This window comes from Arvicanthis niloticus, chromosome 3 (assembly GCF_011762505.2).
Source record: "Arvicanthis niloticus isolate mArvNil1 chromosome 3, mArvNil1.pat.X, whole genome shotgun sequence".
Taxonomy (NCBI): domain Eukaryota; kingdom Metazoa; phylum Chordata; class Mammalia; order Rodentia; family Muridae; genus Arvicanthis; species Arvicanthis niloticus.
This window is the reverse complement of record NC_047660.1, coordinates 105,453,087-105,480,520: the sequence shown is the minus strand read 5'-3', so window position 1 is coordinate 105,480,520 and position 27,434 is coordinate 105,453,087. Positions and strand designations below refer to the sequence as shown.

At 44.3% G+C, this 27,434-nt stretch overlaps 1 long non-coding RNA gene across 1 annotated transcript in view; it reads right to left on the bottom strand.

The window, feature by feature from the left end:
* Positions 1 to 610: 610 nt before the first annotated feature.
* Positions 611 to 27,434, bottom strand: part of LOC143441787 (uncharacterized) — a 38,270-nt gene continuing 11,446 nt past the window's right edge. Inside the window, exons 2-3 of the long non-coding RNA XR_013109469.1 lie at positions 6,008 to 7,656; positions 611 to 1,271 (exon numbers count right to left, since the gene is read on the bottom strand). This is a non-coding gene — a long non-coding RNA (uncharacterized LOC143441787). The remainder of the gene's footprint in view (positions 1,272 to 6,007; positions 7,657 to 27,434) is intronic.

The following is a 27,434-nucleotide window of genomic DNA, read 5'->3' as shown; positions in this document are numbered from 1 at the left end:
CTAGGGCTCTGGCCAGTAACCAAAAGAAAAAAAAGAAATAGTTATGCCTTTTTGAATCAGAAATCAGAAAGGCTGGCAGATCCAATCAGACCTCAACGTAGACTACAGGACTGCTACAGGGCAGAGGTGTGGTCCCATTCAAGAAAGAATGAATCCTCCTATCACTTTAGCATAGTTTAAGGTAGGCCTGCTTCTCTGAGGGGTGGTCTTGGCCAGGGGCTTGACCTGTTTAACTGGACTAACTCTTAAGGGAGATAGTCATGGCAGGTCTCTACCTGGAAGGTGGTGGGCTCTATTCTTTCCTGTAACGTGTCACAAAATGAGCCAGGAAAAAAAAAAAAAAGGTTTAACTGGCTCACCAGAGGGGATATGGGATTGGTGGAGCAGGTGAGCTGGGCAGTGAAGGTCAAAATGCTATCCAAATGGCCACAGATAAAAGACTGGAGGCAGCTGGCAAGTTAGGAAGCTTTTCAAACTAAGTGACTGCAGTTTGTGACCTTGGGGATGTTTGCATATTTATTGTTGATTTCATTATTTCCTCCACCAGCTCTTGCACTGACCTAGTTTTCTGAAGCTTCTTCTGTTACAAGCTTCTTTATTCTTCTCTAGCTAGCAACCTTCAAGGTCCCAGTCATGAATATTCACCTTGTCAAGATTCAGGTTAAGCGCCCTGAAGCCAACATTCAGTGTTCCTTAGAGAGGCTTGTAAGAAACTTTGGTTTTCTTCATATTTTAATCTTGATATAGCCAGCAAGAAAATGTTAGACCAAAATATACTTTCATCCTTGAGACTGTCCAAGGAACAGAACTTGTCTCCAGATGAGAACCAGAAAGGATGCTTATGTCATCAAACCAGTGACTGCTGTTGCAGAAAATATGACCGTCTAATGTGAAGAAGCGCTGATCTGTTATGGGGGCAGGGTGTGTGTGGCTATTTTAACACAGCCCATTTATTTACAGAATAAAATATCCTAGCCTGACAGTCTTGCACCTGTCTATCAACCCTGCAGAGACCCCCATCATTTCATTTTGATGTCCACCACTGACCATGGAGATTTATTTTAATTTTGTTACAGTTGCAATTCCTAATTTTCATAGACATGGGTGACCTGAGGTGAGGAGTATGTTGGTCTTCTGGTGATGTGCTGAGCTTCTTAAGAAAGGCCTCCTTGCAGGTCAAGCACTTGAGGTTCCACTTTATCGCTCCAGTGACATATTTTCCTCCTTCAGTTTCTCATCCATTCAGTCTCTTTTACAATTACCGTTCACTCCTAAGGGAAGATGAGAGTTACATGTGTGGTCAGTATCACGAAAATGCAAGTACTTCTCAAGCCTGCCCAGAAACCACCCCTGTCCTGACCAGAGTATAACAAACACCAGCTATTGACCACAGATTGATGGGCACTTAAGAGGACTCTTACTTCTTCTTCATGTACACAGTGTTTTAAGGCAGTAGCCCTAGCTCTAGCCCTGATATGCTAGGCTCAGCCACCCAACTCTGTATGCCAATTAAGTAGATGAAAAATGTTGACAAGCAGAAAGAAGAGTTTTAAGGAACACTGTGGGAAGTTTGTCAGGTATGGACACTCGTTTTCGGTTTAAAGAGAGGAAGAACTGAGTCATGGGGCGAGAATGTGTCTAATGAAGCAGTCCTGGCCAAAGCGTGGTTTCATGGTCAGCCTCGACATCTAGAGAAGTGCTACCATCGGACAGGCAGTCTGTCTTGTGAAGCTTTGGCTGTTTCCAGACTCCAAGGTGATCGATCCCATGTTCTGGGAAAGGATGGAAGACCTTTGGCGCTATAAGAGAGCAAGAGAGATGTAAAGAGTTGAGAGCTGCCTGCCTCCGTCACTCTTTTCCTTGGCGGTGATGAGATGAATTAGACAGACAAACATTCCTTGAGTGATTCCAGTGTCTAAGCAGTCTAGCAGGGGTCTGATCCAAATCAAAAGAGACGGACAGAAAGTGAAGGAAGAAAGCCCTACCTGATGTGATAGTCCAGCAAGCATAGCTATCATCTTAACACAAAGAGGAAAGGGCAGGACGATCAAGCAATCAAGGCCATCCCTAGCCACTTAGCAAGTTCAAGGACAGATTGGGCTACCTGTGACTCTTCCTCAACAAAACAAAATGCAACCAATCTAAAACCTAAAAATAATAAACAAACAAACAAACAAACAAGAAAGCAGAGCTGTCTAGATGTATTAATACACAAAGGGAGGAGTTTAAATCGTGGTTCTGTACTGGAGAAATGGCTTAGCCAGTAAGAAAATGTATTCTACAAACATGGAGCTTAGTTCAAATTTCACCACCCATGTAAAAAGCGAAAAGCCAGGTATGCATGGCTGTGCATGCCTTTAACTGTAATATTGTAGGAAAAAGATGGTTGAATTGGGAGAGGTCACTGGCCAGCTTGCCTAGGCAAAACCTTCCAGTTCATCAAGACGTCAAGATACTATCTCCAGGAAGTAAGATGGAAATCAATAGAGAAAGACATTGAGGTCCTGCCCTGGCCTCTGCATCCATGCAAGTGGATAAACATCACTGCATACTCATATGCATTTACCTCATATCTCTCCATGGAGGAGAGATAAGAAACTCAGGAGGTGTAGTTACTGGTTAGGCTAACACAATAGGCAGCTTGGAGAATATCTACTGGCTGGAGGCAAGATCCTTTTGTCTTGCCTAAAAGGATCTTGCAACAAAATAGAAAACAAACACCCTAATGGTCTGTCCTTGTGAGCTGACTGACTTCTGTCTTCCTGCAATGTGGGTTTAGTTGATGGAAGCTCTGAGAAAGGACTAAAGGTGATTGTTGATTTGTTGAGCCTGGACTTTGGGCAGATAAGGGAAAGTTACAGAGTACCTCTTCCAGGGAAGGAGAGAGAACAGAGATGAAGGAAGGAAGAGAAGGAGGAAGAGAGACTTCCTCCTGGAGCGATTTTTAAAGCGTCTCATTTTCTTTAGATCAAATTGCTTAGTATAGGGGCTGGAGTGTAGCTCAGTGGTAGTGGACTTGCCCAGCATAAACAAGGCCCTGAGGTTAGCTCCCAAGTCTTGCATTAAAAAAATAAGGATGATGGAAAATTTAGACTTCAAGATGTTGTTCAGTGATTGGAGATGCTTAGCATGCACGAAACCTTGGGCTTAACCTCTAGCACCAAAATAAAGGCGGAAAAGAAAGAGAAGAGGAGGAAGAGGTGGAAGAAGGAGGAGGAGGAAAAGAGAAGAGAGGAAAGGGTAAAGACTCAGTGGCAGAGTACTTTATTAGCATAAAATACCCTTGGTTTAATCTCCACAGGTGCCCAACAAACAAACAAACAAACAAACAAACAAACAGCAACGACAAATGAATAAAAAATGAACAAGCCCAGCATCTGAGAGGTTGAGGCAGCAGGATGGTGAATTTAGATGAAGTCCTGAAAAGAAAACAATAACAACAGATGTGCTGGCTTTTGTCACCTTGACACTGTATAAACTGAGGGCCTGACTGATCCACAGTTATGGTTACGTGAAAGTTTTTATTGTAGATATGAGAACAGCCCCGAGGCTTCTGGATAAGTCCAGAGGGGAGAGAGAGAGAGAGAGAGAAAGAAAGAAAGAAAGAGAGAGAGAGAGAGAGAGAGAGAGAGAGAGAGAGAGAGAGGAGAGAGACAGAGAGAGACAGAGAGAGACAGAGAGTCAGAGAGACAGAGAGAGACAGAGAGAGAGAGACTAAACCTGGCCATGAGAGAACAGGAACAGAGCTGAGAGAAAGGGGGTGGGTGGGGAGGCTGGGCGGTGAGGAGAGCATATCAAAAATAGCCCAGTTATAAGAAGGAGTAATTAGGGGAGGGAAGCCCATGAGCTGGAGGGAGTTTAGGGTAAGGGAGGAGAGAAGGGTTGGTATGCTTTATGCTTGTGAGGAACTTTAGGGCATGTAACAGGTAGATGCTGAGGGAGTCCAGCAAGTGCTTTGATGGGCTAATGGGTACCACAAATAGCCTTTTGTCCCTTTTGTCCCTTCTGCCAGTGATAAGGGAAATCTTCACAAGGGAAGATTTTAGAAGGGAAATAGGCTTCACCAGTTCCGGAGGAATACAGGCTTTTATCTAACCACCCAGAAATTCTCCCATAGTCTAGGACTACCTTTTGAGTCTGGGGAATTGGAATTTCCTTTGGGTCTGACAGACACAAACCAGGGTGACCTGGGAAGAGGAACCTCATCTGAAAAAAATGTGTCCATCAGATTGACAGGAGGCATTTTTTAAATTAATGATTAAAGTAGAAGGGACCAGACCACTGGTTGCTATGCCACCCTGAGCAGGTGGTCCTGGGTTCTATAAGAAAACAAACTGAGCAAGCCGTGGGGAATAAGCCAGTAAGCAGCATCCCTCCATGGTGTCTGCTTGGTTCCTATCTCTAGGTTCCTGTCTTGCTTGAGTTCCTGCCCTGTCTCCCCTCACTGATGGACTGAGAGTGGAACAGGGAAGCCAATAAACCCTTTCCTCCTCAAATTGCTTTGGGGCAGTTGTTTTTCGTAGTGATAGACAGAGTAGAACAGTGGGCATGTCATTGTGCGTCTAGTTTGGTCAATAAAGAATCAAAGGAGTTCTGAAGCCAGAAAAGAAGTGATTTGGGGGTGAGAGTGGGGTGCTTGTGTGTAGGTGTCAATATGCTATGGTGCATGTGTGAAGGTCAAGATAGCTTTTAGGTGTTGTTTACTGAGTCAGGAGGATGTTTGTTGCTTTTTGTCAATGCTGTACAGTGAACTTCAGGCTCTCTACCCCATAGGCTTCTGGCTGATTCTTCCGTTTTTGCCTATCAACCTGCCATAAAAGTGCTGTGATCGCAGCCGTCCACCAAATCTGGCTTTTTATCCAGGCTCTGGGTTGAATTCAGGTTGTTGGGCTTGCCCAGCAAATGCTAGTACCCCTCGAACGCTCTTTCTGTACCCCCATGTTCTGTGACTCAGTCTCAAGCAATTTGAGTCCAGCGTGACCTCAAGTTTGGCATAGTTAAGAATGACTACATTGGGGCTGGAGAGATGGCTCAGGGGTTAAGAGCACTGGTTGCTCTTCCAGAGGTCCTGAGTTCAATTCCCAGCAACCACATGTGGCTCACAACCGTCTGTAATTGGATCCAATGTTCTCTTCACATAAAATAAATAAATAAATCTTTAAAAAAATAAAATAAAATAAATAAAAGAATGACTACATTGAGTTTGAACTTCTGATCCTCCTGACTCCACCTCTGGAATACCGGAATTACAAGCAAGTCATACTGTGCTTCCATTTATGCACTCCTGGAAGACTATCCCAGGGCTTCTTCTGTGTCAGGTAAGCATCTTACCAACATCCTCAGATGCCTAGGAAGTAAGCTGGAGATACTGAGATGGGTCAGAAATAATATATGATTGGCTCTTGACCGAAGCTAAATGGACTTTGAAGGACCCTTCATGTGGACTGAGAGCCTTATAAGTGGGGCATTACGCTCAGCTGAAATAGGGTATTTAGTGACTGGAGCCACAGAGTAGGTACTGGCAGGAGGCAGAGGGTTCAGGTTACACTGAGCAGGACCAGTCTTGGTGCCATTCTGCAGCGACTGCTGCTCTTCTTTTGAGTGAATTTTATATTTTGCCTTTTTTGAGATTATATTATGTTAAGCCCTATTAGTCTCAAGCTTGCTTGAAGCAATCCTCCTGCTTCAGCCTCCTGAGAGCCGAGCTACTATCTCAGCCACTCTCTTGAGCTTTATTCAATGGTTCTTCAACCATGCCTTTAAGAAGAACCCAGTATTCTGGGCCTCTTCCGTGTCCCCTTCACCCGAGAAAGAGACACGTGAGGCAATGTTCGGGTGGTTACTACAGCTAGGCTTTATTCTCGTATCAGCAGAAGCAGAAAGACCCCAAGCCCAGGAAAGGCACTGCTATATGTACCCTAGAGTGGTGTGTTCACTTCTGATTGGCTGTTCACTCATTATCCCATATTACACCCCGGGATGGGCAGTGACTTTGGCGTGCTTTTACCTTTTGCACCTGCGCAGTTAGTTGTTTACTTGTGGGAGCACAGGATGCCTGCGTCATCTTGTAATGGCGAATGTTGTCACGCTCACCGCGGCTCCTAACATCTCCTCCTATCAATTTTATTAAGATGGAACAGCCTTTTGCCTATCAAGTGCGGCACCAACTCAGTGAGGGAAAGCAGAGGCCTGATCCCCTGTGCAAAATGAGATATTGTAATGGGTTTCTTCTCTTGTCATCGTGCAATGAGTATTACTTCCCATACCCATCTCGATGCCTTTTGACGGGGAAAGGGAGCCTCCGCCCTGGGGCGCCACCAGGGGAGCAGGTTTCTTGGCATCAAACCTTTGTGCAATCAGGCATACTTTTGGGAAATCTATCCACACTCGTGGAACATTCCCTGTCGAGTACCCACTCCCAAACACCTCTAAATATTCAGGTACCACAGTTATTCAGGCAAGGGCTGACTAGACTTAGACCTCTCATCAACCCAGTGTAATGGGCTGAACCCTTGGGGTGCATCAACTGAGGGTCTCAGTCATCAGTTACTTTCTTAGCATAAATAGCCAAATTTCAGGGGGAGATCCTCGCTCCAAGGCTGCAAGTGCTTGGGCGATAGCAGCCTTGTCACGTTTTTGTTGGGCTCTGAGCTTACAGACCAACCATAACATGAACACTAATCCACAACATAGGGCTGCACCAAACAGGCCTATCTCCACCCTTTAAGAAGGAAAGAAAAGGCAGAAGAAATTCAAGAAGTAAAATCGCCAAGGGTAACAGGGTCCACCCGCGCTCCATCAAGGCTCAAGATCCGGATCTGCAATTGCATCTGGTCCAGCTCCCCAGTCCAACTCCCTTGTAAATAAGCAGAAAGATTATGGCTTTGAACAAATGCATCATTCACAAATCTCAGAAGTGTAATACATAGATGTGGGGTTGCTGACACGCAGCTCATTTGAACCACATCCGTGAGCTGCTCTACATGGGCTTGGAGCAAATCAACTCTCTGATTGACCAACAGGATGCCTGATGCCAAGTATGCATCCACTTTCTGTAGAGTGGTCAAAGCCTCAGAGGTCTTTTCTGAAATTTGATTAACAACAGTAGCTGCTGTAACCTGATCAGCCAAGGCCATGCCGGCTGTCACAGCTGCAGCTGCAGAGATGGCAACAGCAGTGATAATGGCTGCAGTGATATCAAAATCTCTCTTCTGTCGAAATAAGGTCAAGGTTCCAGACATCTGAACGGGAATAGGGATCCAAGTGGTATACTGGCTATTAGGGCCTGCTTATAGACATGAGCAGACCAGCACTGGGACACAAAGCAAGTTACATAGGTAGAAGTATTAAAGGAGTTGTTGGATAGGATGAAAAGAAATGGAGGATACACACAAACTGGAGTGAGACATTACAGTTAAGGGTATAGGAGAAATTCTGTTTAGCAGAAGCAGCGCCTTTTAAGAAGGCAAGGGCATAGGTTTTGGAAAAGCAGATAGGATAGCCATCTAAATTCACTATATATACTAGGAACCCAATTTAGGAGAGTCCAAGTGAGAACTGAGAGCGTCTGCAGATGAATCCTTCGGGGAGGTCATTTTCAGGAACCGCGAGCCGCCGCGTCAGTCGCTCTGGCAGCCAAAATGGGTTGTCTTCTTCCTGTGGAAAAACACAAACCACTCCCCTGGATCTTATTAAAATAGGATCCGGGCCTTTCCATTGACCAGTCAAAACATCTTTCCATTTTATCATTTCTTTTGGCCTAGTTGGTTCCAGGCAATGGCGATCAGCCGCTGTATTGCCCTGACTGTCCAAATTCAAAAAGTTGAGTATAAAAAGTGCCAGAGAAACAGTAACCCATGGCACTGTGGGCAGAGCTTCCTCAACTTCTCCTTTTTGTTTTATCAAATAAGTTTTAAGGGTACGATGAGCACGCTCAATGATGCCCTGTCCCTGAGGGTTGTAAGGAAGACCCGTCAGGTGTGTCACCTCCATTTGGCGACAAAATTGTTGAAATTTTTGAGAAGTGTAGGCTGGTCTATTGTCCGTTTTAAGGATTTTAGGCTTTCCCCAGGCACTCCAAGCCTCGAGACAATGTTGAATAACATGGGCTGCCTTTTCTCCGGTCAATGGAGAGGCGAACATAACTCTAGAACAGGTATCAATGGAGACATGCAAATATTGTAATTTGCCAAAGGATGGGATGTGAGTAACATCCATTTGCCAGATCTGTAATGGCCTAATTCTCCGAGGGTTAATTCCGGTATGGGGAACAGGTAGGAATTGACAGCAGTTTTGGCATTGAGTCACGATATCTCTAGCCTCCTTTCTAGTAATGTTAAATCGACCTCGTAGCGTCTCAGCTGTCACATGAAACCTTTTATGAAAGGCTTTAGCCAAATCTAATTTTGGTGAAAGGGCAATTGCAATCAACTTTGTGGCTCGATCTGCCAGGTCATTTCCACGGGACATAGGTCCCGGTAAGCCTGAGTGAGCCCTAATATGAGTTATAAAGACAGGGAATCTTCGCTTAGTCAGGGTAAGCTGAGTCTTTTGAAAACTTCTACAAGTCTGCTAGATGTCTTAATTAACCCAGCAACTTCTAATGCTTTCACTGCATTAACCACATAGAAGGAATCTGAAACAATATTTAAGGGACCTGGAAAGATTTCCAGAACCTCTGACACCACTAAGCATTCCACAATTTGAGGTGAGGTTTCATGGTATTGTTTGGATGTAACCTTATCATTAACCACATAGGCACCCACTCCTGTTTTAGACCCGTCCGTATAAACTACCATTCCATCTGGGAGTGGCTCCTGAGACACAATATGTGAAAATATGATAGCTTGAGTTAAGGCAAATTGTAAGATGGGATGCTTAGGATAATGATTATCTATTTGACCATTGAAGGAAGTAACCAGCACTGCCCAAACATCAGAGGTCGCCATTAATATTTGGACTTGATGGGCAGTATAAGGCACTATCAAAACCTTAGGCTCCCTTCCAAAATGGGTAATGGCTGCTTTTAGTCCATGAAGGGCAAGCTGAGCAACTGAATCTGGATACCTTTCAATAATCTTTGCGGGAGAAGCATTGGGATGAATCCATAACAAAGGCCCCTCTTGCCATAATACAGAGGTGGGTAAGCATCTAGTTTTGAAAACACATAAATCAAAGGTTTTGGTTTCATCTATGCGTTTCAACTGGGCATCTTGTAAAGCATTTTCTACTGCTTGTAGAGCACGGCTCGCAGCTGGTGTTAAGGCCCTCGGGGAGGAAATATGAGCATCTCCTTCCAAAATATCAAATAAAGGTTTCAGCTCAGCCGAGGGAATTTTTAAAAATGGTCTTAACCAATTTATATCACCTAATAATTTCTGAAAATCATTCAAAGTATGTAAATGGCCTCTACGAATCTCCAATTTCTGAGGAATTATCTTTTCTGGATAGATAACTGTCCCTAAAAAGGAGCCAATTTCTGAAAATTGAACTTTCTCAGTAGCAACATGCAGACCCCACTGTTCCAAGGTGTTTAATAATAAGGGGTATGAGGTCTGTAAAGTAATTAAATCCTTATGACACATAATAATGTCATCTGTGTAATGGGCCAGCAGCAGAGAGAGGAATTGTTTCTTAATTGGCTCGAGGGCCATTTGTACATACAGCTGACATATAGTGGGGCTGTTGGCCATGCCCTGAGGCAGAACTTTCCACTGATATCTTTTATCAGGTTCAAAATGATTAATAGCAGGTAGTGTAAATGCAAATCTTGGTCTATCTTGTGAACATAAAGGAATTGAGAAAAAAACAATCTTTAATATCTATAATTATGATTTTCCACTGCTCAGGCAAGGCAGAGAGTAAAGGCAAGCCTCATTGCACAGAGCCAAATAGTCGCATCTGTGCATTGACGGCTCTTAAATCATATAAAAGTCTCCACTTTCCGGATTTCTTTTTAATGACAAATATGGGTGTATTCCAGGGAGAGGTAGAAGGTTCTAAATGACCGAGCTGCACTTGTTCTTTAATTAGTCTTGTAGCAGCTTCCAATTTTTCAGAGGATAGGAACTACTGAGGAACCCACACAGCCTCCTCTGTGAGCCAGGGTATTGGCATAGAACCCTCAGTGGCAACTAGGGAAAACCCAGGCCTTGTCTTCCTGTGTTTGATTCTTGTGAGACAGGATCTATCCTTCCTTGTTCGTTCCTGCCAAGACCCTTCCCTTCTTTAAATCCCATGCTCTTCATAATGTTTATAGATTGTGGGGAGTATTCACTAGTCAGAACTAGCCCTAGGTCTTGTAAGATGTCTCTTCCCCAGAGATTGACAGGGAGAGGAAGCACATAAGGTATAAAACTTCCTGTTTGACCCTCTGGTGCCTGCCAAGTCAACGAGCGAGAACTGACTGCGAGGCTGGCCTCATATCCCAATCCTTGTAGGGAGTGGGACGATCGTTTTACAGGCCATGCCTTAGGCCACCAATTAGAAGAAATAATACTTTTATCCGCTCCTGAGTCCAGAATTCCAGTAAAGTTCTTCCCCTCTATTGCTAACTGTAAGGTGGGTCTAGTTTTAAGGTCAACCACCAGATGAGCGAAGTCAGTTCCTGAGGAACCAAGCCTTGAGCACCTCTAAGCTTCTCGGTGGATGGAAAACAATCATGTAAGCTTGGAAGGACAACCAATTGAGCAATCCTGTCCCCAGGGGAGATGGAGAATATGCCTTGTGGGCTAGAACAGAGAACTTGAAGTTCTCCGGTATAATCCTGATCTATTACACCGGGGTGTACCACGAGTCCTTTTAAAGTAAGAGAGGAGCGGCCTAAAATAAGGCCGACACTTCCCCCTGGCAGGGGGCCTCTATAATCAACCGGGATCGGCTGCACCCCCATGTGTGGCATTAGTAGGACTCGGGAGGTGGAATGGAGGGCCACTCCTGCGGAACCCCTTGTGGCTCTGCAGCGAAGAGTCCCCTGAGTGTTCAACAGTGTCCCATATCTTTTGGGGCCCTGGGATCTTGGGCCCGTATATCAGTTTTTTGAAAAATTTCCTTCCTTAATGGCTGAGGGATTTGGAGGGAGGATCTGACCTCTTATATCTCTAACAGAGTGGCAATCCCGAGCCAGATGATAGCCCTTTCCACACCTAGTGCACAACTTTGATGGTATTTGATTATTTGGGCACTCTTTCTTCATATGTCTCACCTTCCCATAGGCAAAGCATCGGGCCATATGTTTTGAAGGGAATTTTCCACGATTCTGACCCTTAAGGAGGACTGCAGCTATTTCTAAGTTAGCTGCTGCAAGTCCGGCATTAGTAATGGGACCTCCCAAGCTGCGGCAGACTCTTAACCAGTCTTGTAGCCCTTTGGCTCTCCAAGGAGCAATGGCTGCACGGCATTCAGCTGTGGCATTTTCAAAGATCATCTGTTCAATTAATGGCATTGCTTGCTCTGGTTCACCAAAAATCCTACCCGCTGCCTCGGTCATTCAGGCCACAAAATCAGAAAAAGACTCATTAGATGTCTGAACTACCTTGGACAAATAAAGGTTACTGCCTTCCTTCCTAGGGAGAGACTTCCATGCCTTTATTGCAGCTGATGCTATCTGTGCGTAGACCTGCCAAGGGTGAGCGGTCTGGTTGTTCGCGTGTACGCCAACTCCAGCCAGCATGTCAAAAGTCCATAATTGCTGTCCCTCAGTGTTTGCATTAATCCTGGCTTGTGCTTGCAGTGCCTCGTGCCACAAGGCCTTCCACTCTAGGTACTGGCCCATATTGTTAAGTACCGCCTTCACTGTGTCCTGCCAGTCTCCTGGCATCATAGCAGCTGTATTTAACCTCTCCACTTGGGATACAGTAAAATTAGCCCCAATTCCATATGCATGTACTGCCTCAGCTAATTCTTTGACCTGCCTATACTCTACTGGAGCATGAACACGTGCTCCTTCTGCCACTTCAAAGACCGGAAATGCAAGCTGTAGCTATCTCCGATTTCCTGGGCTGAGAAATGAATTAGAGGCACTGCCTGGGGCATAGGCCGGAGGCAAGGGCGGGGCCGAGGGGCTCAAGGTCTTTCTTAGTCTTATCCCAGAACGGCTATCCTTTGCACAGGCAGCTGCCTCCTCCTCTAGGCTCTCCTCCTCGGAGCTGCCAAGGTCTATGGAGGCAAGCTCCTTAATGGGATATAGGGGGGTCCTTTTGACCTCCACTCTCTCTTCACCAGCTGGTGAAGGGTCCTTAACCTTAACAGGTCCTGCAGTGGCCCCTGTTCCTTTTGAGTACTCTTTTCTTTGACCAGGCTCCTTGGCCTGTCTCTGCTGCCCAGGCTTTTTTGCCTGCTTCTCCTTTCCAGGCTCCTTGGCCTGATCTTTTTCCCCAGGCTCCTTGGCCTGATGCCTGCTAACACGATCTGTTTCTGATACCCTGGAGTGGACCTCTCCTGAAACCTCTTGACTTGCCCTAATAGCTGTGCTGCAAGCTGGATTCTCACAACACAAATAAGCTAAAAGCAAAAGCAACACAAACAAGAGGCCAACTAGTGCAGCGGCGGCAATGGGTGAGAATCCGCTCGCAATGAAGGCTTCCACCCCAAACATATCTCTCAGAGACGTACCTCGATCCTATAGTCTTTTAACCCGCCCCAAATCTCGAGGGGGTCTCCCGCGGCGCCTTGAAGATCCCAGGGTTTTGGCACCAGATATTCCGGGCCTCTTCCGTGTCCCCTTTGCCCGAGAAAGAGACACGTGAGGCAGTGTTCGGGTGGTTACTACAGCTAGGCTTTATTCTTGTATCAGCAGAAGCAGAAAGACCCCAAGCCCGGGAAAGGCACTGCTATATGTACCCTAGAGTGGTGTGCTCACTTCTGATTGGCTGTTCACTCATCACCCCATATTACGCCCTGGGATGGGCAGTGACTTTGGCGCGCTTTTACCTTTTGCACCTGCGCAGTTAGTTGTTTACTTGTGGGAGCACAGGATGCCTGTGTCATCTTGTAATGGCGAATGTTGTCACGCTCACCGAGGCTCCTAACAACCTGGGAAGGCTGGAGAGATGGCTCAGTGGTTAAGAACACTGACTGCCCTTCCAAAGGTTCTGAGTTCATTTCCCAGCAACCACATGGTGGCTCACAACCATTTGTAATGGAATCCAATGCCCTCTTCTGGTGTGTCTGAAGACAGTGACAGTGTACATATATATATATATATATATATATATATATATATATATATATAATAAATAAATACATCTTTAAGAAGAAGAAGGAGGAGGAGAAGGAGAAGAAGAAGAAGAAGAAGAAGAAGAAGAAGAAGAAGAAGAAGAAGAAGAAGAAGAAGAGGAGGAGGAGGAGGAGGAGGAGGAGGAGGAGGAGGAGGAGGAGGAGGAGGAGGAGGAGGAGGAGGAGAAACCTGGGAGCCTAGCATCTTAGAACTGGCTTTGCAGCAGTAAGAAGAAAACTTCAGCTTTTAAACAAAACATCTTCCCATCTACCAAACACAGGACTTGAAGGCAAGCCTATCACAGGACTTGAAGGCAAGCCTATCACTCTAGTCCTTAATGATAACAGAACTTAGGGGCTAGGGAGATGGCTCAGCCCTTAAGAGCACTTGTTTTTGAAGAGGATGGGGTTTGACTCCCACACCTGTATGGCAGCTCCAGGGGATCTAATACTAGTGTCTAACCTCCACAGGCACAGGCATACATGTGGTGCACAGACACACATGTGGGTGATGCATGAACATGTATAAATAAAATAAATAAATCTGAAAATTCGTTTAAAAAGATAACTGAATTTATATTTCCTCTTTAAAAAAGAATTATTTACTTATGTTTTATATATGAATACACTGTACACTGTTTTCAGACACACCCGAAGAGGGCATCAGATCTCATTACAGATAGTTGTGAGCCACTATGTGGTTGCTGGGAACTGAACTCAGAACCTCTGGAAGAGCAGTTAGTGCTCTTAACTGTGGAGCCATCTCTCCAACACCAAGTTTATATTTCTAAATGTAGGAAGCCGATGAAATCCTGAGTGAATGTGTATTATTGGCATGGGTGCAACCATGTGGAAGATCCCAGTGCCTTAGACCCGTGGGAATAGCACAGCCTTCCCTAGGTCATGCTCAGAATGGCAAAAGCTTCCTGAAGTCCAAGTACTGTTGCTGAGGACCTTTTAACCATTAGCTGAAAGCAGTGTGTTCAGAATGTGTCAACTGAGGCTCTTCCTCCTCGGGGATGCCAGCAACCGATGAGTGATCCCTCCGGAGACTTTCTACAGAGATTAGCTAACCCTTGGTGATATGAAATAAAGACTTCGAGGTTCTGGGCTGCTATCAGTGTGCTTCGTTCAGAGACCACAGCCCATCTCTTCCCAGCTTCTCCCTACTTACATGTGCTGGTCCACCAGTCCCCATCACCCTAGTCGGCTCATTCTCTAAGCTGTACACATCATGGCACCTAGAGAAATTCAGGTGATGTTCAAGAACAGATGGGCCATGAGAGATGATGACATTTCTATTAATATTCATGAAATTATTGCCTAAGAAGATGAGTATACAGCAATAGTTTAACAGGTTGCTTCATGAGCTTCCTCCAAATTTGATCCCAGAAAAGGTTGTTCCTTATCAGGAAATGATTTGCTTACTGGAGGAAAGAACTGGCCTGTCAGAAAACAGCTTAACTGGGGAAATCTTTGTCCCACTGTGCCCAGAGTTCCTCCTCAGTTATGTCATGAACAGGGCTCAGTGTTACTGGCTCACTCTTTCGAAAGTCTGTCTATGGAGGCTGGTGGGATGGCTCAGCAGTTAAGAGCACTGGCTGCTCTTGCAGAGGACCAGAGTTCAGTTCCCAACAACCACACTGACAACTCAAAACTGCCTGTAACTCAGCTCCATGGGATCCAGTGACCTCTTCTGGACTCCTTGGCTTTGTACTCATAGATCTACGCCTACACACACACATACATAAAATAATTTAAAACTCTGAATTTATGTTAAAGAATGAAAATCAGCCTATGACCACTTGAGTCTAACCAGTGGTTTTCAGCCTTTCTAAGGCTGAGACCCTTTAATACAATTTCTCACGTTGTGACCCGCAACTATAAAATTATTTTTGTTGCTACTTTCATAATTGTAATTTCGCTACTGTTATGAATCATAAGTAAATGCCTGTATTTTCTGATGGCCCTAGGTGACCCCTGTGAAAGCATTGTTCCCATCCCTGCTTCAAAGGAGTCACAACCCACAGGTTGAGAAACACTGGTCTAACCACATCTCCGTGACCTTCCTTGAAATCTTCCTTCTAATTCATTATCGGTTATTTGTCAAGGGTCTATCATTCCTTCATTTTTTTCCTCTCTTTCTTTCCCCCTGCAGGAAACTGGACCTATAGTCTTTATGCATATTAGGCAAGAGCTTTGCCACTGACTTGTATCCCCAGCCCAAGGTTTTTATTATTCTTTGCTACAACAAATCTAACAAAATTAGCTTTTGGGGAGTCAAGAGTCAATAGCAAGAAGGAAAAAAGCTAGTATTTATTGAGTGTGGTGTAGCTGCTCATTCTGTGTCAATTGTTCTGGGCTGTGATTCATTTCACAGGAAACACTTTGGCTAGAAGCCTGTGCTAAGCTGTGCTGAGATTAGGAATTGAGAGAGCATACTCTGCTGTGTATTCTGATGTCTAAGCCACTGTGGTGCACAAATGGGTGGAAAACATAAAGCTTGCATGTTTTCGTTTGTTTTATTTCATTTTCTGAGACAGGATCTTGCCATATAGGACTAACTTGGGACTCACTCGGTAGCCCAAGTAGTGGTGAACGCCTGTCTCAGTACCCAAGTGCAAGGGTTGGAGGTATGAGCCACCACGACTGGCTTCTTAAGTGTTGGATGGACGATGGTAGAGTATACCAGGAATCCCAGCACTTGGGAGGCAGAGGAAGGCAGATTACTGAGTTCAAGTCCAGCCTGGCCTATACAGTTAGTCCCAGGACAGCCAAGGCTACATGGAGAAGCCCTGTCTCAATAATTAATTAATTAATTAATTAAAATAAATTAAAATTTAAAAATTTTTAAAAGGAGCTTAAACATAACAAGATATTTAAGGCCTTATTAATGTTGCCACAGCTGTGTGCATCCAGCATTCTCAAGTGTAGTGTTGGTTGGTAAAAAGTGGATGTGGAAAACCCTTCCTTGCCATCTCTCTCTTCCGCACTAGCCTCTCTCCAACCTGATGCTGGCTTTTGAGGGCATTATTTCTGCCATCTTAGGATGGCCCCATAATCTTTGTTCAAACCCAATGACTTGGAAATCTTGTCACTCAGTACTTCAGGATGAGACTACTTGGAAATAGGGTTTCTACAGAGGTGGTCTTTTAAAAATGAAGTTTCTAGAGTTGAGTCCCAATCCACAGATGACAGACATATTTATAAAAGGAAGAGATTTAGATACAGGGACAGATTCACACAGAGAGAGTATCGCTGTGTAGACACATACAGAAAAGCCAGCTATGTTGCTGGAGCCATGTGTTTTAAAGAAACATCAAGCCCATGTAAAAGATGGAAGGCAAGAACTAACTCTGAAGTTGTCCTCTGATGTCCACACGTGTGTTGTGGCATGAGCCCTTTCCCTCTTAATCAATACATACAGGCCTGTGTGTGTGTACACATGTGCGCAGAGACACATACACACACAATACACAATAATAATAATAATAATTAATAATAATAAATAAAATTAGGAAATTAAGAGAGAGTAGGATTCAAATTAAGCCAGCATAAATCATTCCTAACAAAAGGCAGGAGTACTTTGAAATTCTTCATTTTGTGTCGTTCACTTCTAAAGATGATTTGATGAAATACTTAAAATATTTAGTGACAGACAGCTATTTGAACCTTTACTTAATGATTCTCTTTGATCACTGACTAAAGGTTTTAAGCTATTACTACTGTTGATGAGCATAGTAGAACAAGATTGTAATCATCACTAGGGAAGTAGAGAGGCAGGAGGATTGATACAAGTTTGAAAGTTCGAGACCAGTCTGGTCTTCATAGCAACTTCCAGGCCAGCCAGGGTTATCTAGAGAGATTTTGTCTCAATAAACAAAACACATCAGAACAAACAGAACAAAAGATTGTCCATGGCACACCATCACTGATGTATTTTGAAAATGTCATTAGGACATTTTCAAAGATCACTCAAATTACACACAATCTCTGCTTTTATGCTAACCCCAGTTTAAAGTGCAATTTCATAACTATTTGTGGGATCCAGCTCCAAATTTTAGCCTGAGTTTACTGCTAAAAAGGCAGCGGGGTCACAGAACGCATTAATTTGAAGAACACAGAGGAGGACTGACTCTCTCTCTCTCTCTCTCTCTCTCTCTCTCTCTCTCTCTCTCTCTCTCTCTCTCTCCCCTTAAACAACACACAATAAACAGCTCCTTGCTAGGTAGCCCAGGCTGGCCTGGAAATCACTATGTAGTCCTAACTAGCCTCAAATTTAAAATCCCTTTGTTTCTGTATCTGCTGAGATGATAGACAGGCGGCAGGAATGAGACCAACCCCATCCCTCCCCACACACACAACTTATGGCACTTAGCTTCTCAAGCACAGAGATTAGAGACATGAGCACCATGAACACACAGCTCATTTCTCCTCATCTAAATTTTTACAAAGGGATTGAAAGAGAGTCTCACAGTGTCCTAGGACATGGGTGGAGTGAAAGCTCAATAGTCACAAGGCACATTTATCAACTGCAGATGTGCTTAATGACAAACCAGCCACCCTCACTTTATAAAGACTCTCTTACTGAAAGTACTTGCTGACTCTGGGCACGGTGGTGCACACCTGTGATACCAGCACTCCGTAAGCAGAAGCTGGAGGATTATGATGTCGGGGTTAGCCTGGGCTACAAAAAATGTTCTCATCCAACCAGAGCAATATAAGGACACTTGGTCTCATAAAGCCAAACCAATCATGCAAATATAATCAGTGATGAAACCTGACAATTTATACAGAGTTATAAAGAACTTATATCAGTCACATTTGCAGATACTTTTGACTTGGAAGGAATAACTCACATTTTGAAAAAAAAAAAAAAAAAAAAAAAAAAAGAATTAAAATCCAAAAATAGGGCGAGTAAATGAGCCAGCAGGTAACTCAGCTTGCTGCCGTCCCTGATGACTCAAGTTCAACCCCCAGAACCTATTTCCACCCAAATGCTGTGGCAAAGTTCCCCTCAATAAAGAAATACTAAAAACTTAAAGACAATTAAATAACCTAAAAATAATTCAGTGAACTAGACACATAAGTCAAGCCTAACACTATAGAAAGAATATACTACTAAAAGTATATATTCTTCTCTATATATGGCCCATACCTGTAATTCCATCTGTTGGAGGTAGAGGCAAGAGAATTGGGACTTTAGCTCTATCTCTGGCTACATATGGATTTTTAAGGCCATACTGAGCTACATAAAACTCTGTCTCAAAAATTAACTATATATAAGCCTGGTCATGGTGGCACAGGTCTTTAATCTAAGGAGCCAGGAGGCAGAGGTAGGTAGGTAGTTCAGCCTGGTCTACATATGGGGTTCCAGGGCAACCAAGGCTACATAATGAAACCCTCTTTAAAAAAAAAATTAAGCCAGGCATGGTGGCACATGTCTTTAAATCTCAGTACCTGGGAGGCAAAAACAAGTGGATCTCCGTGAGTTTCACGCCAGCCAGACAAGCCAGGCTAGCCAGAGCATTGTAGAGATTCTGCCTCCAAAATACATACATACATACATACATACATACATACATGCTTTATTGCCTCTAGAAGCCAGATCACCTGTATCAGATGCATAAAAGGCAAACTCATCAATATCTTCCCAGAACAATGTCGATCAGCACCTGGCTTCTCCGGCTTTGCTTCATACCTGTTGACCAGAAGTGTTACCTGGGGCACCAAAGTCTAACTGGCACATCATTCAACAAACATCCAGGAGTAAATCAAAGGGGGAGCACACTGAACATTGTGTCACACAAGGACCCAACAGGGGGTGCTTCCTGCGTTTAAGAGAAGAGTCATAGGAGCTTCAGAGTCAATGTCTTCAAATATTTGTACATCTCTTAACAAAAAGTAAACAAATTCATGTGCAAAGTTGCCACACGATATAACCGCTAGCCACAGGGACCAGTCCGAAGGGGGGCTGAATCTGGGTCTAAACAAAAACATCTTTCTAAAGCTGCCAGGCATGGAACAAACTGTTCCTCTGCTCTGAAGAGTTTTGAACTAGTATGAATGCCCCTGACTGAAGAAATCTGGCCGTCCCTCGCTATGGCCTACTTACTATTCATCCCTTCCTTTCTGTCTTTCCTCACCTCTGTTTTACTCAGTGGTGAACAGATGATGCAGTGAGAACCTCAGATTCTGGGGAAATTCTCTGCTGGGTCAGTTGGGTGAGTATTGCTTTTCAATATCAGGGACTGAGGAAATAGGTGGCTATTGACTGTCTGTTTTATTTTGCCAAAAAATGAAGATGTGATGCTATGGGTGGAAGAAGACATCTTCATAGAAGGAGAGAAAAGCAAAGAGAGCCCATGCTTACATCACTGAGTGGTGGCTTCACCCAACCAACAGCCTCTTCTCCTCATACTCCTTCCTGTGGAAGAAAACCAGTGCTCTATTTGTTTGCTTCACCACACTAGGATATTCTGTTATTTCAAGACAAACACATCCATCACTAATCCAGGGAAGCAGAATACAGAGTAGCATCTCAACTCTACTCATATTTTAACTCACAATCCAAGTTAATGTATTTAAAATTCCCTATACAGAATCACCAAGTATCCTTTGAAGCACCTGCTTTGTAGATGGCAGTGAACTAAGAATACTAATCCCTCCCTCGCAGATGCACATTACCTAAGCCTCTTGCCTTTTGCTGACAGTTCAAGAGGAATCTAGAAAACCACAGTGATGTCAGTGTGAGGAGAGCTGACTGTAATTGGGGGTGAGGTTTCTCAGTTTGTTTTTCAGTACTATGCATCAACCATGAGTTAGTCAGAGTTTTACCCTTGGACTACAAGCTCCAGCCCAAGAGTGAGTTTCACATCACACTTATTATAATTATGTAACCCACAATGCTGCTTTCCATCCATATCTGTTTCATGGGGCTACAAAGACAGTGCTGGTGGTGCATTTAAGACAGCATTCCACCTTTCTCCAGGACCACCTCCAGGGAGGGGGCAAAAATGCCACCTGAAGACTGTTGAGGAGCTTGTTCTGGGAAAACAGAGTGGGTTCTCAAGCCAGAAGGAACTCTGTGGTCACTGCTCCAAGACTCAGCCCCAGTGATTTGGATGGAGGACCCCCACCACCATTACCATACATCAGATGCCTCCCTTTTGTATAGCTTTGTCGGCATATGCTATTGTGATGACAAGCCAGAAACCCTCAGACCAAGTATTAGTTTGTAGAGAACAGGCAAAACCCCAGGAGCAAGGGTTTGCAGAGCCATCTGTGTGTTGAGGTAATTTCCAACCCTGATAAGCCTGTATCAAAACACACACACACACACACACAAAATCCAGTTACTATAATTATAACCTATGTGCCTAGATTGGGCAGACGTAGAGCTATACTAACCATATCCCCTCATATGCCTCCCCCCAATATAAGACTCTTTGCTACTTGCGGTTTCTCCTGACCACTAGGTTCTGCTCCACCATGTCTTCCCCCTCCTCTTCTTCTGTCCTCTCTCCTTCTTCTCCTCCCTCACTCTTCCAAATCTCTTATTCCACCTTTCCCCTCTACTACCCAATCATGGGCTCTAGTCTTTATTGACCAGTTAGAGTGAGGAGAAGAGTCACATGAGATCATCTGAGTACTTGAGCAACTGCTCGTTGGGGGCAGCCCCTCTTGAGGAAGCAGAATTAACGTCAGATACAAATAGCGTCAGGGCAACCCACAATATCTGTGTAAGACTGCAACAAAGCTACCTCCAAAAGAAGAAAAGGCTAAGAGACTCAGTGCTGACATCAGAGAGCTGCTGGGGCCAGTTGAGGAGCCAGGAGGGAGCTATGTCCGGTCGAGAACAAGACAGGGTACCTCAGTAGTATCCAAGCACAATGCCACTATGACAGTTTATCTTGACTGTCAACTTGATGCGATTTAGAATTACCATGGAAGCAAATCTTGGGCCATGTCCGTGAGAGGATATTTCCATGAGGTTAACTGAGGTGGGAAGACCCATTCTAAACATAGGCAGTACCATTCCATGGGCTGGGTCCTGCACCAAATAAAGAGGAGGAAGCCAGATGAGCACAAGCATTTGGACTTTCCCTGCCATGACGGACCACATCCCTAAGAACTGTAAGCTAAAATGAATCCTTTTTTAAGTTGCTTTAATCATGTATTTTATAACAGCAAACAAACAAACCAACCAACAAAAGGCTGTCTTTTCTTGAACTTGTTCAAATCATTTACAAAATATATTTTAGAATAAAAAATAATTTTAGAGGTTGGGCATGGTGGTACACAGATGTGATTCCAGCAGTCAAGAGATAGAGACAGGATATGAAACTCCCAGACCAGCCTCGGCAATATGAGACTGTTGAGCCAAAAAGCAACAGCTCCCTACCCCACAACAACAACAATAAACAAACACCCAACTAACCACTTAAGTGAAATAAAAACAAAATGGAGGCATCTGTCATTAGCTTTAGAATCCAGCCCCTACAACCGATCCTTGAGTGCATTCGTTCCTGTGTTCTGGTCCACACGTTTACATTATGTGTTAGATTAAAAGCAGAGGTGCAGAACTTTCTCATGCATCTTTCTCAACAGGAACATTCTTTGGCCAGAAAAGGTCAAACACATTGGGTCCTTGATTAGGGACACCCTTTGTCTTTGTTCAGGCTGGGCCCTTTCTCCTCATTAGTGTCTTAGCCAGCTGCCCCATTCAAATTGAGCTGCAAAGAACAAGCCCCTACCATTGGCCAGGAACACGCAGCCTGGCCTCTGTGTGGCCCTGACTGTGCCATTTCTATTTGGCACCAGAGGAAAAGCTTCGCCAAGTCCTCAACAGTCTCAACAATTAGGCACAAACTCCTAATGTTCACTGCTTCCTTTCTGACTCACTTAATTCATCTCAGGCGGTTTCTGACAAACGTTAAGCTTAAGGCCAAATTGTGTTTTGATGTTTGAAGAATTTCTGAGGAGGGACTCGGGAAGCTCTACACAGAGTCAAAGGTGGATGAGGAACGGAGACATTTTCTTCAGTGGTGTAGCCACTGGTGGGGTACCATGGTTCTTATAAGCAAACTCTTGTCCACATTTATCTCTCACACACACACACACACACACACACACGCACGCACGCACGCACGCACGCACGCAAGCATGCATGAATGCACATGTGCACGAACACAAAGGCCAGGAGGTCAGGGTCAGCGAGACTGAGTGGCACATGGGAGCGTAAGAGAGGTAAAGGTAACAACAGCTTATACATTATGTACATGTATGAAAATGTCAGAATGAAAGCCATTGTGGTGTATAATTAGTGTGTGCTAATAAAAACATTTTTATTAATAATAAGAGTTTGGAAGCCCTTGCTTCTTTCCTACAGAACAAGGTTCCCGTCACTCCAGAGGGACCTAAACTCAAAACACCAGACCTTGGCTTTCACTGAGGGGTGTTCTGGTTGGTCACAGTCACTCCTCGGCCTTGAGCTGTAGAGAGGGGCTATCTTGGTGCAGCTCAAGGCTCCCTGGAGACAGGCAAACACCGGAAAGGAGTGGACTCTGGCACGGAATGTGTCAAGACAGTGAAGATGCCGAAGGGTCCCCAGGCTGAGGTGCTCTTTTTTTTGGAGTGGCAGGAAAACAGGTCACCTGAGGCTCAGCTGGGCAGCTGTTTCCCTCGCTCTAAACTTATCGCTCTTCCGGAAAGATTCTCAGATTTGAACCCATGGTAGAAACTGCTGTGTCACTTTTTTTTTTTTTTTTAAATACTTTTAATCCTTATTTCCAAAATTAGCTCCTCCTCCTTCTTCAATAAGCTGGTATTTCTGGACCTGGCTGAGAGTCAAGATCATACCAATAAGAAATAACCATAAAGTAGACTTTTTTTTGGTACAGCATATAATTAGTTTTTTTAAACCATAAAGTAGTTGAAATATTGAAAACTAATTCTATCCTATCTCCAGTTCCTCCTAAAGACAGTTACTGTGACCAGCTTCTTGTGTGTATTTTTAGATGGTTTATATGCAAGTGTTTCCTGACATGTCAGCTTGAGTCTAACAAAAAAAAAAAAAAAAAGACAAAATTTGTAATGTAGAGAAAGTGAGTCTTGCTGTTCCTCGGGAGAAGGGAAGGTCATGGTGTGGCTGCTACATCATAAAGCTCCCAGGCTATGATTCATATAACCTCCACTACAGAGGGGCTCCCTAGATTTGTATCCACAGGTCTGAAGACAGCTCACACTCTTGCTTATGTTAGGCACAGATCTAAATTGTGGGGTACAAGTTGATTGTTTTGGGGCTCCATCGCTACGCTACAAATGTAATCATTCTAGTATCTGTCACCTCAGCTAAGGAAGCACTGTAGATTATGACATTTACTTGTTGGTTTTGCTCCCATATTTGTGTGCACCTGAGTGACAGGCATGCCAAGCACACGTGTGGAGGTCAGACGACAACTTGGAGGAGTTGTTCTTTCTTACCATCACATAGGTCCCAGAGATCAAATTCAGGTCATTAGGACAGAACTCCCATTAGTCCTATTACCTGTCTTTTTGAGCTGAACTATCTTGACAGTGCTAGACTAGTTGATTTAAACAACAGATTTCTCTCCTCCTAGGCCTAGATTTTGGAGAAGTCCAAGATTAGGATGCCAGGAGTTTCTGGTGAGACTCTTCATTGCTGGCTTACACACAGCCACCTTCTCCTGTGTCCTCACATAACCAAGGCCATCGCCAGGTTAGGAATCAGTAAAGGAATTGCCTGATAGTTCTTTTCTTCTTGTCTGTTTTGTTGTGGTTCATTTCATTATTTGGTTTTCCAGATAAGATTTTACCATGTAGCCAAGGCTGACCTCAAATTTCAATTGATCCTCCTGCTTCAGCATCCTGAGGGCTGGCTATTTCCTTCCTTGCTACTGGGACAGGGTTTTGCTATGTGGCCCAGGCTGGGTTGGAACTCATGATCCTCCAGATGTAACCAGGATGGTAGGAATGAAGATATTCTAAAGAGACCTTTGTATCAGAGCTGGAGAGATGACTTAGCAGTTAAGAGCACTTGCTGTTCTTGCAGAGGACTTATGTTAGGTTCTCAGCCCCCGTGTATCAGTTTTTAATCTTTTTCTCATTGACTGTCTGACTGTTGAAACAGTGGACTCCCTGAAATGAGGATTTCCCCAGGAATCTCATGTTGGCTCATTCCAGGAGAAAGAAAGGACACCAGCTAGAGGGGAAACTTGCTCCCTTCCCCAAAATATTTCAAACAGTTCTAATAAACACCTTAAAGATTAGACTAGAAATCAGATAATGAATGAGTCAGTGGTGGGCAAAACCACACACCTTGACTGGATAATGGGATTTCAGGTATGTGTTAGCATGTCTGACTTCATGTCTCTTCTTCTGTATCTATTATTTCATAATTTCACACACACATGTGTATATATCAACTTTCATCATTTCCCTTATTATCTTCTCTTATCGTTCTCATGTTGCCAACTAGGAGTCTGGATCCAGTTTGTTCTTCTCTTCTGATCAAAGAATTAAAATGCAGGGGTGGGGTGTTTTGATCCCAACAGGTAGCTGCAGGCAAAAACCTGAAACTTAACAGATACAGATGAAAGATACTTTTATTCAAAGTGAAGAAACACGTGGTGGGGTGGGGGGTAGTTTGCACAGAGACAACACGACAAAGAAAGAAAAAGAGACAGAGACACTGAGAGAGACACAGAGAAAAACCTGCAAGCCCCAGTAAGCAGCAGAAGGGGGACATAAAAAGCAGAAGCTCGTCTGGAAAGTTGGGTGGGTCCCTTTAAGGGTTTTCGGTGGGTTGGAGTGGGGTCCCCTTTCTCTAATTTAGAATGGCTGGTTTAGATGAGGAGAGGAAGCAGATAGACTCACAACTTTGAGTACATATTCCAGCCAGGCCTTGGGAGCATATATGTCCAGTCTGGACCAGTTAGCCATCAGGGAAAAACGGGGAATCTACTGGTGGTAGAAAGCACCTGCCACACCTTTGTCTCAGGCTTCCAAGCCTTTGTCACAGGTTAGGGAGAAGCCAGAAGCTTGCTATCTTCATTATCCATCTGTAGATTTCCTTATATGTCTACTTGGGGATGTAACCAGATCTAACAGTAAGCCATATTGATACTGATTTGAATAAAATGGCAATCGAATTTCCTGATTCTTCCCTCCCTTCCTCCCTCCCATCACACACTACTTCTTATTCCCAGCCCACCCTCCTGCACCAGCATGGGGTTTTGACTGTTTGTTTAATGTGGCTGGCCTGTTGCATTTTATTAGGGTTGCCTGCAGGAGCCCCCATGGAAGGTTAGTTATTTGTGCAAGGGCAGCGTATCAACGCTCAGTGACTATACCACTGAGGAATATGTCCCTCACTCTTCCCCCAGTAACCTCTAACTGCCAATAGCTCCTCGGGGAAAGGCGGGGCTTTATAAGCCCCTCTCCATCCACTGGCAGTTCCTGTCCTTTGCAGGTCTCTCTTATTGGCCACTGAACCTTTGGTTTCATAAATGCCCCAAGCCATGTTAGTTCCAGAAGGCAGCACTCCTTCCGCTTTCCGGCTCTTACGTTACTCCGTTCTCCTCTTCTGCAGTGTTGTCTGAGCCTTGGAGGAGGTGATAGAGATGTCTGGCTTAGAGTCAAATACACACATACACACACAAAACCCACTTCTCAACAATTTGACCACTTAAGAGTCACAGGGACGCCGGGCGGTGGTGGCGCACGCCTCTAATCCCAGCACTTGGGAGGCAGAGGCAGGCGGATTTCTGAGTTTGAGGCCAACCTGATCTACAGACTGAGTTCCAGGACAGCCAGAGCTACACAGAGAAACCCTGTCTCGAAAAACAAAACAAAACAAAACAAAAAACAAAACAAAACAAAAAAGAGTCACAGGGACGCTTCTCTGACTGGAACACAGAGCTGCACTAGCCTATGGGGATAAGCATAAGTATTTAGAGAGGAGATTGGAGATTGTAGTGTTTCCTTAATTTTAATAAGGATTAGAGGCCATATATGGACATATATGCTCCCAAGGCCTGATTAGACCTATGACCTCATTTCATGCCCTCCTGAAATATAGTCAATCCCAGGCACCAGGGATTCATCAGGAAGTTGTATGTATGATGGCCTGGGGAAAGGCATAATTCAGTCCACAGCAGTGTGAGAAATGTTTCTCTTTTTTTTTCCTATCAAAATAACTAGCCAGCCAAGGGCCAATGTTCCATAAATCTTCCCTACCTTGTGAAACGTTTATGTGGATCTTTTAATTTCTCCTAAACACAAAACCTTGTGTCTAGCAAAGCCTCCTTCTCTCCCTGGTTTCCTACAACTTGATGGCCTGAAGAAGCTGGCCCCTTCCCCTTTCCTTCATTTCCTTTGTGCCAACTTCTCAAAAGTAGCCAATCACAAAAGACTATAAGTCAGGCCCCAGCCAACAGGTGGGTGGGGGGGGAAGAAACAGTCATTTAGAGTAATAGAATAAAAACCAGGTGAACTTTCTCTCAGCATACTTGCTAGCCTAGTTTAGATCGAGGCACCTCACCCACCCCACTGCCACCCTGTCATTCCCCCCCCCACTTTTTTTTTTTCAAAAAGAAATCACCTTGCCAGCTTACTTTCTCTTTGTTCCTGTGTTTCTTTGCAAGATTGGAGGTGGGGGGTGGGGGGCACAGATATCTGTTTCTGACAGTAGTAAGCAATATTGATACTGATTTTAATAAAATAGTAATAAAGGCAGCTATTGCATTAAGTGCCTACTATGTGTTAGTGCATATGGCATGCTCTTTGTGTAGTGTTTCTTTCTGAAGTTTGTTTTTCTAAGACAAGCCTGTATAGTACAGGCTGGACTTGAACTCATCATGTAGTCCAAACTCTCAGAGGGTGGCCTCAAACTCTCAGAAATCTTCTGCTCCCACTGTGTACTAGAACGACCTGCATTAAGTGTCTGTCAGGTTCATGTATAGTTTGATAAAAACTGCCTGAGACAAGTGTTATTACTCCCAGGATTATAGGTAAAAAAAATTTGTTTCTCTACTCTGAGTAAATTCTGGCTAGAACCAAGCACACTGACTGTTGTAGCGCCTGCTGGCTGAGAAAGAGGCCTACATAATGTCATTACAGGGGCAAAGTGGGTGAGCTGGGATGGAACAAGAACCATACAGCTAGCCAACTCGGGACCAGAGACAGGAAAACATGCC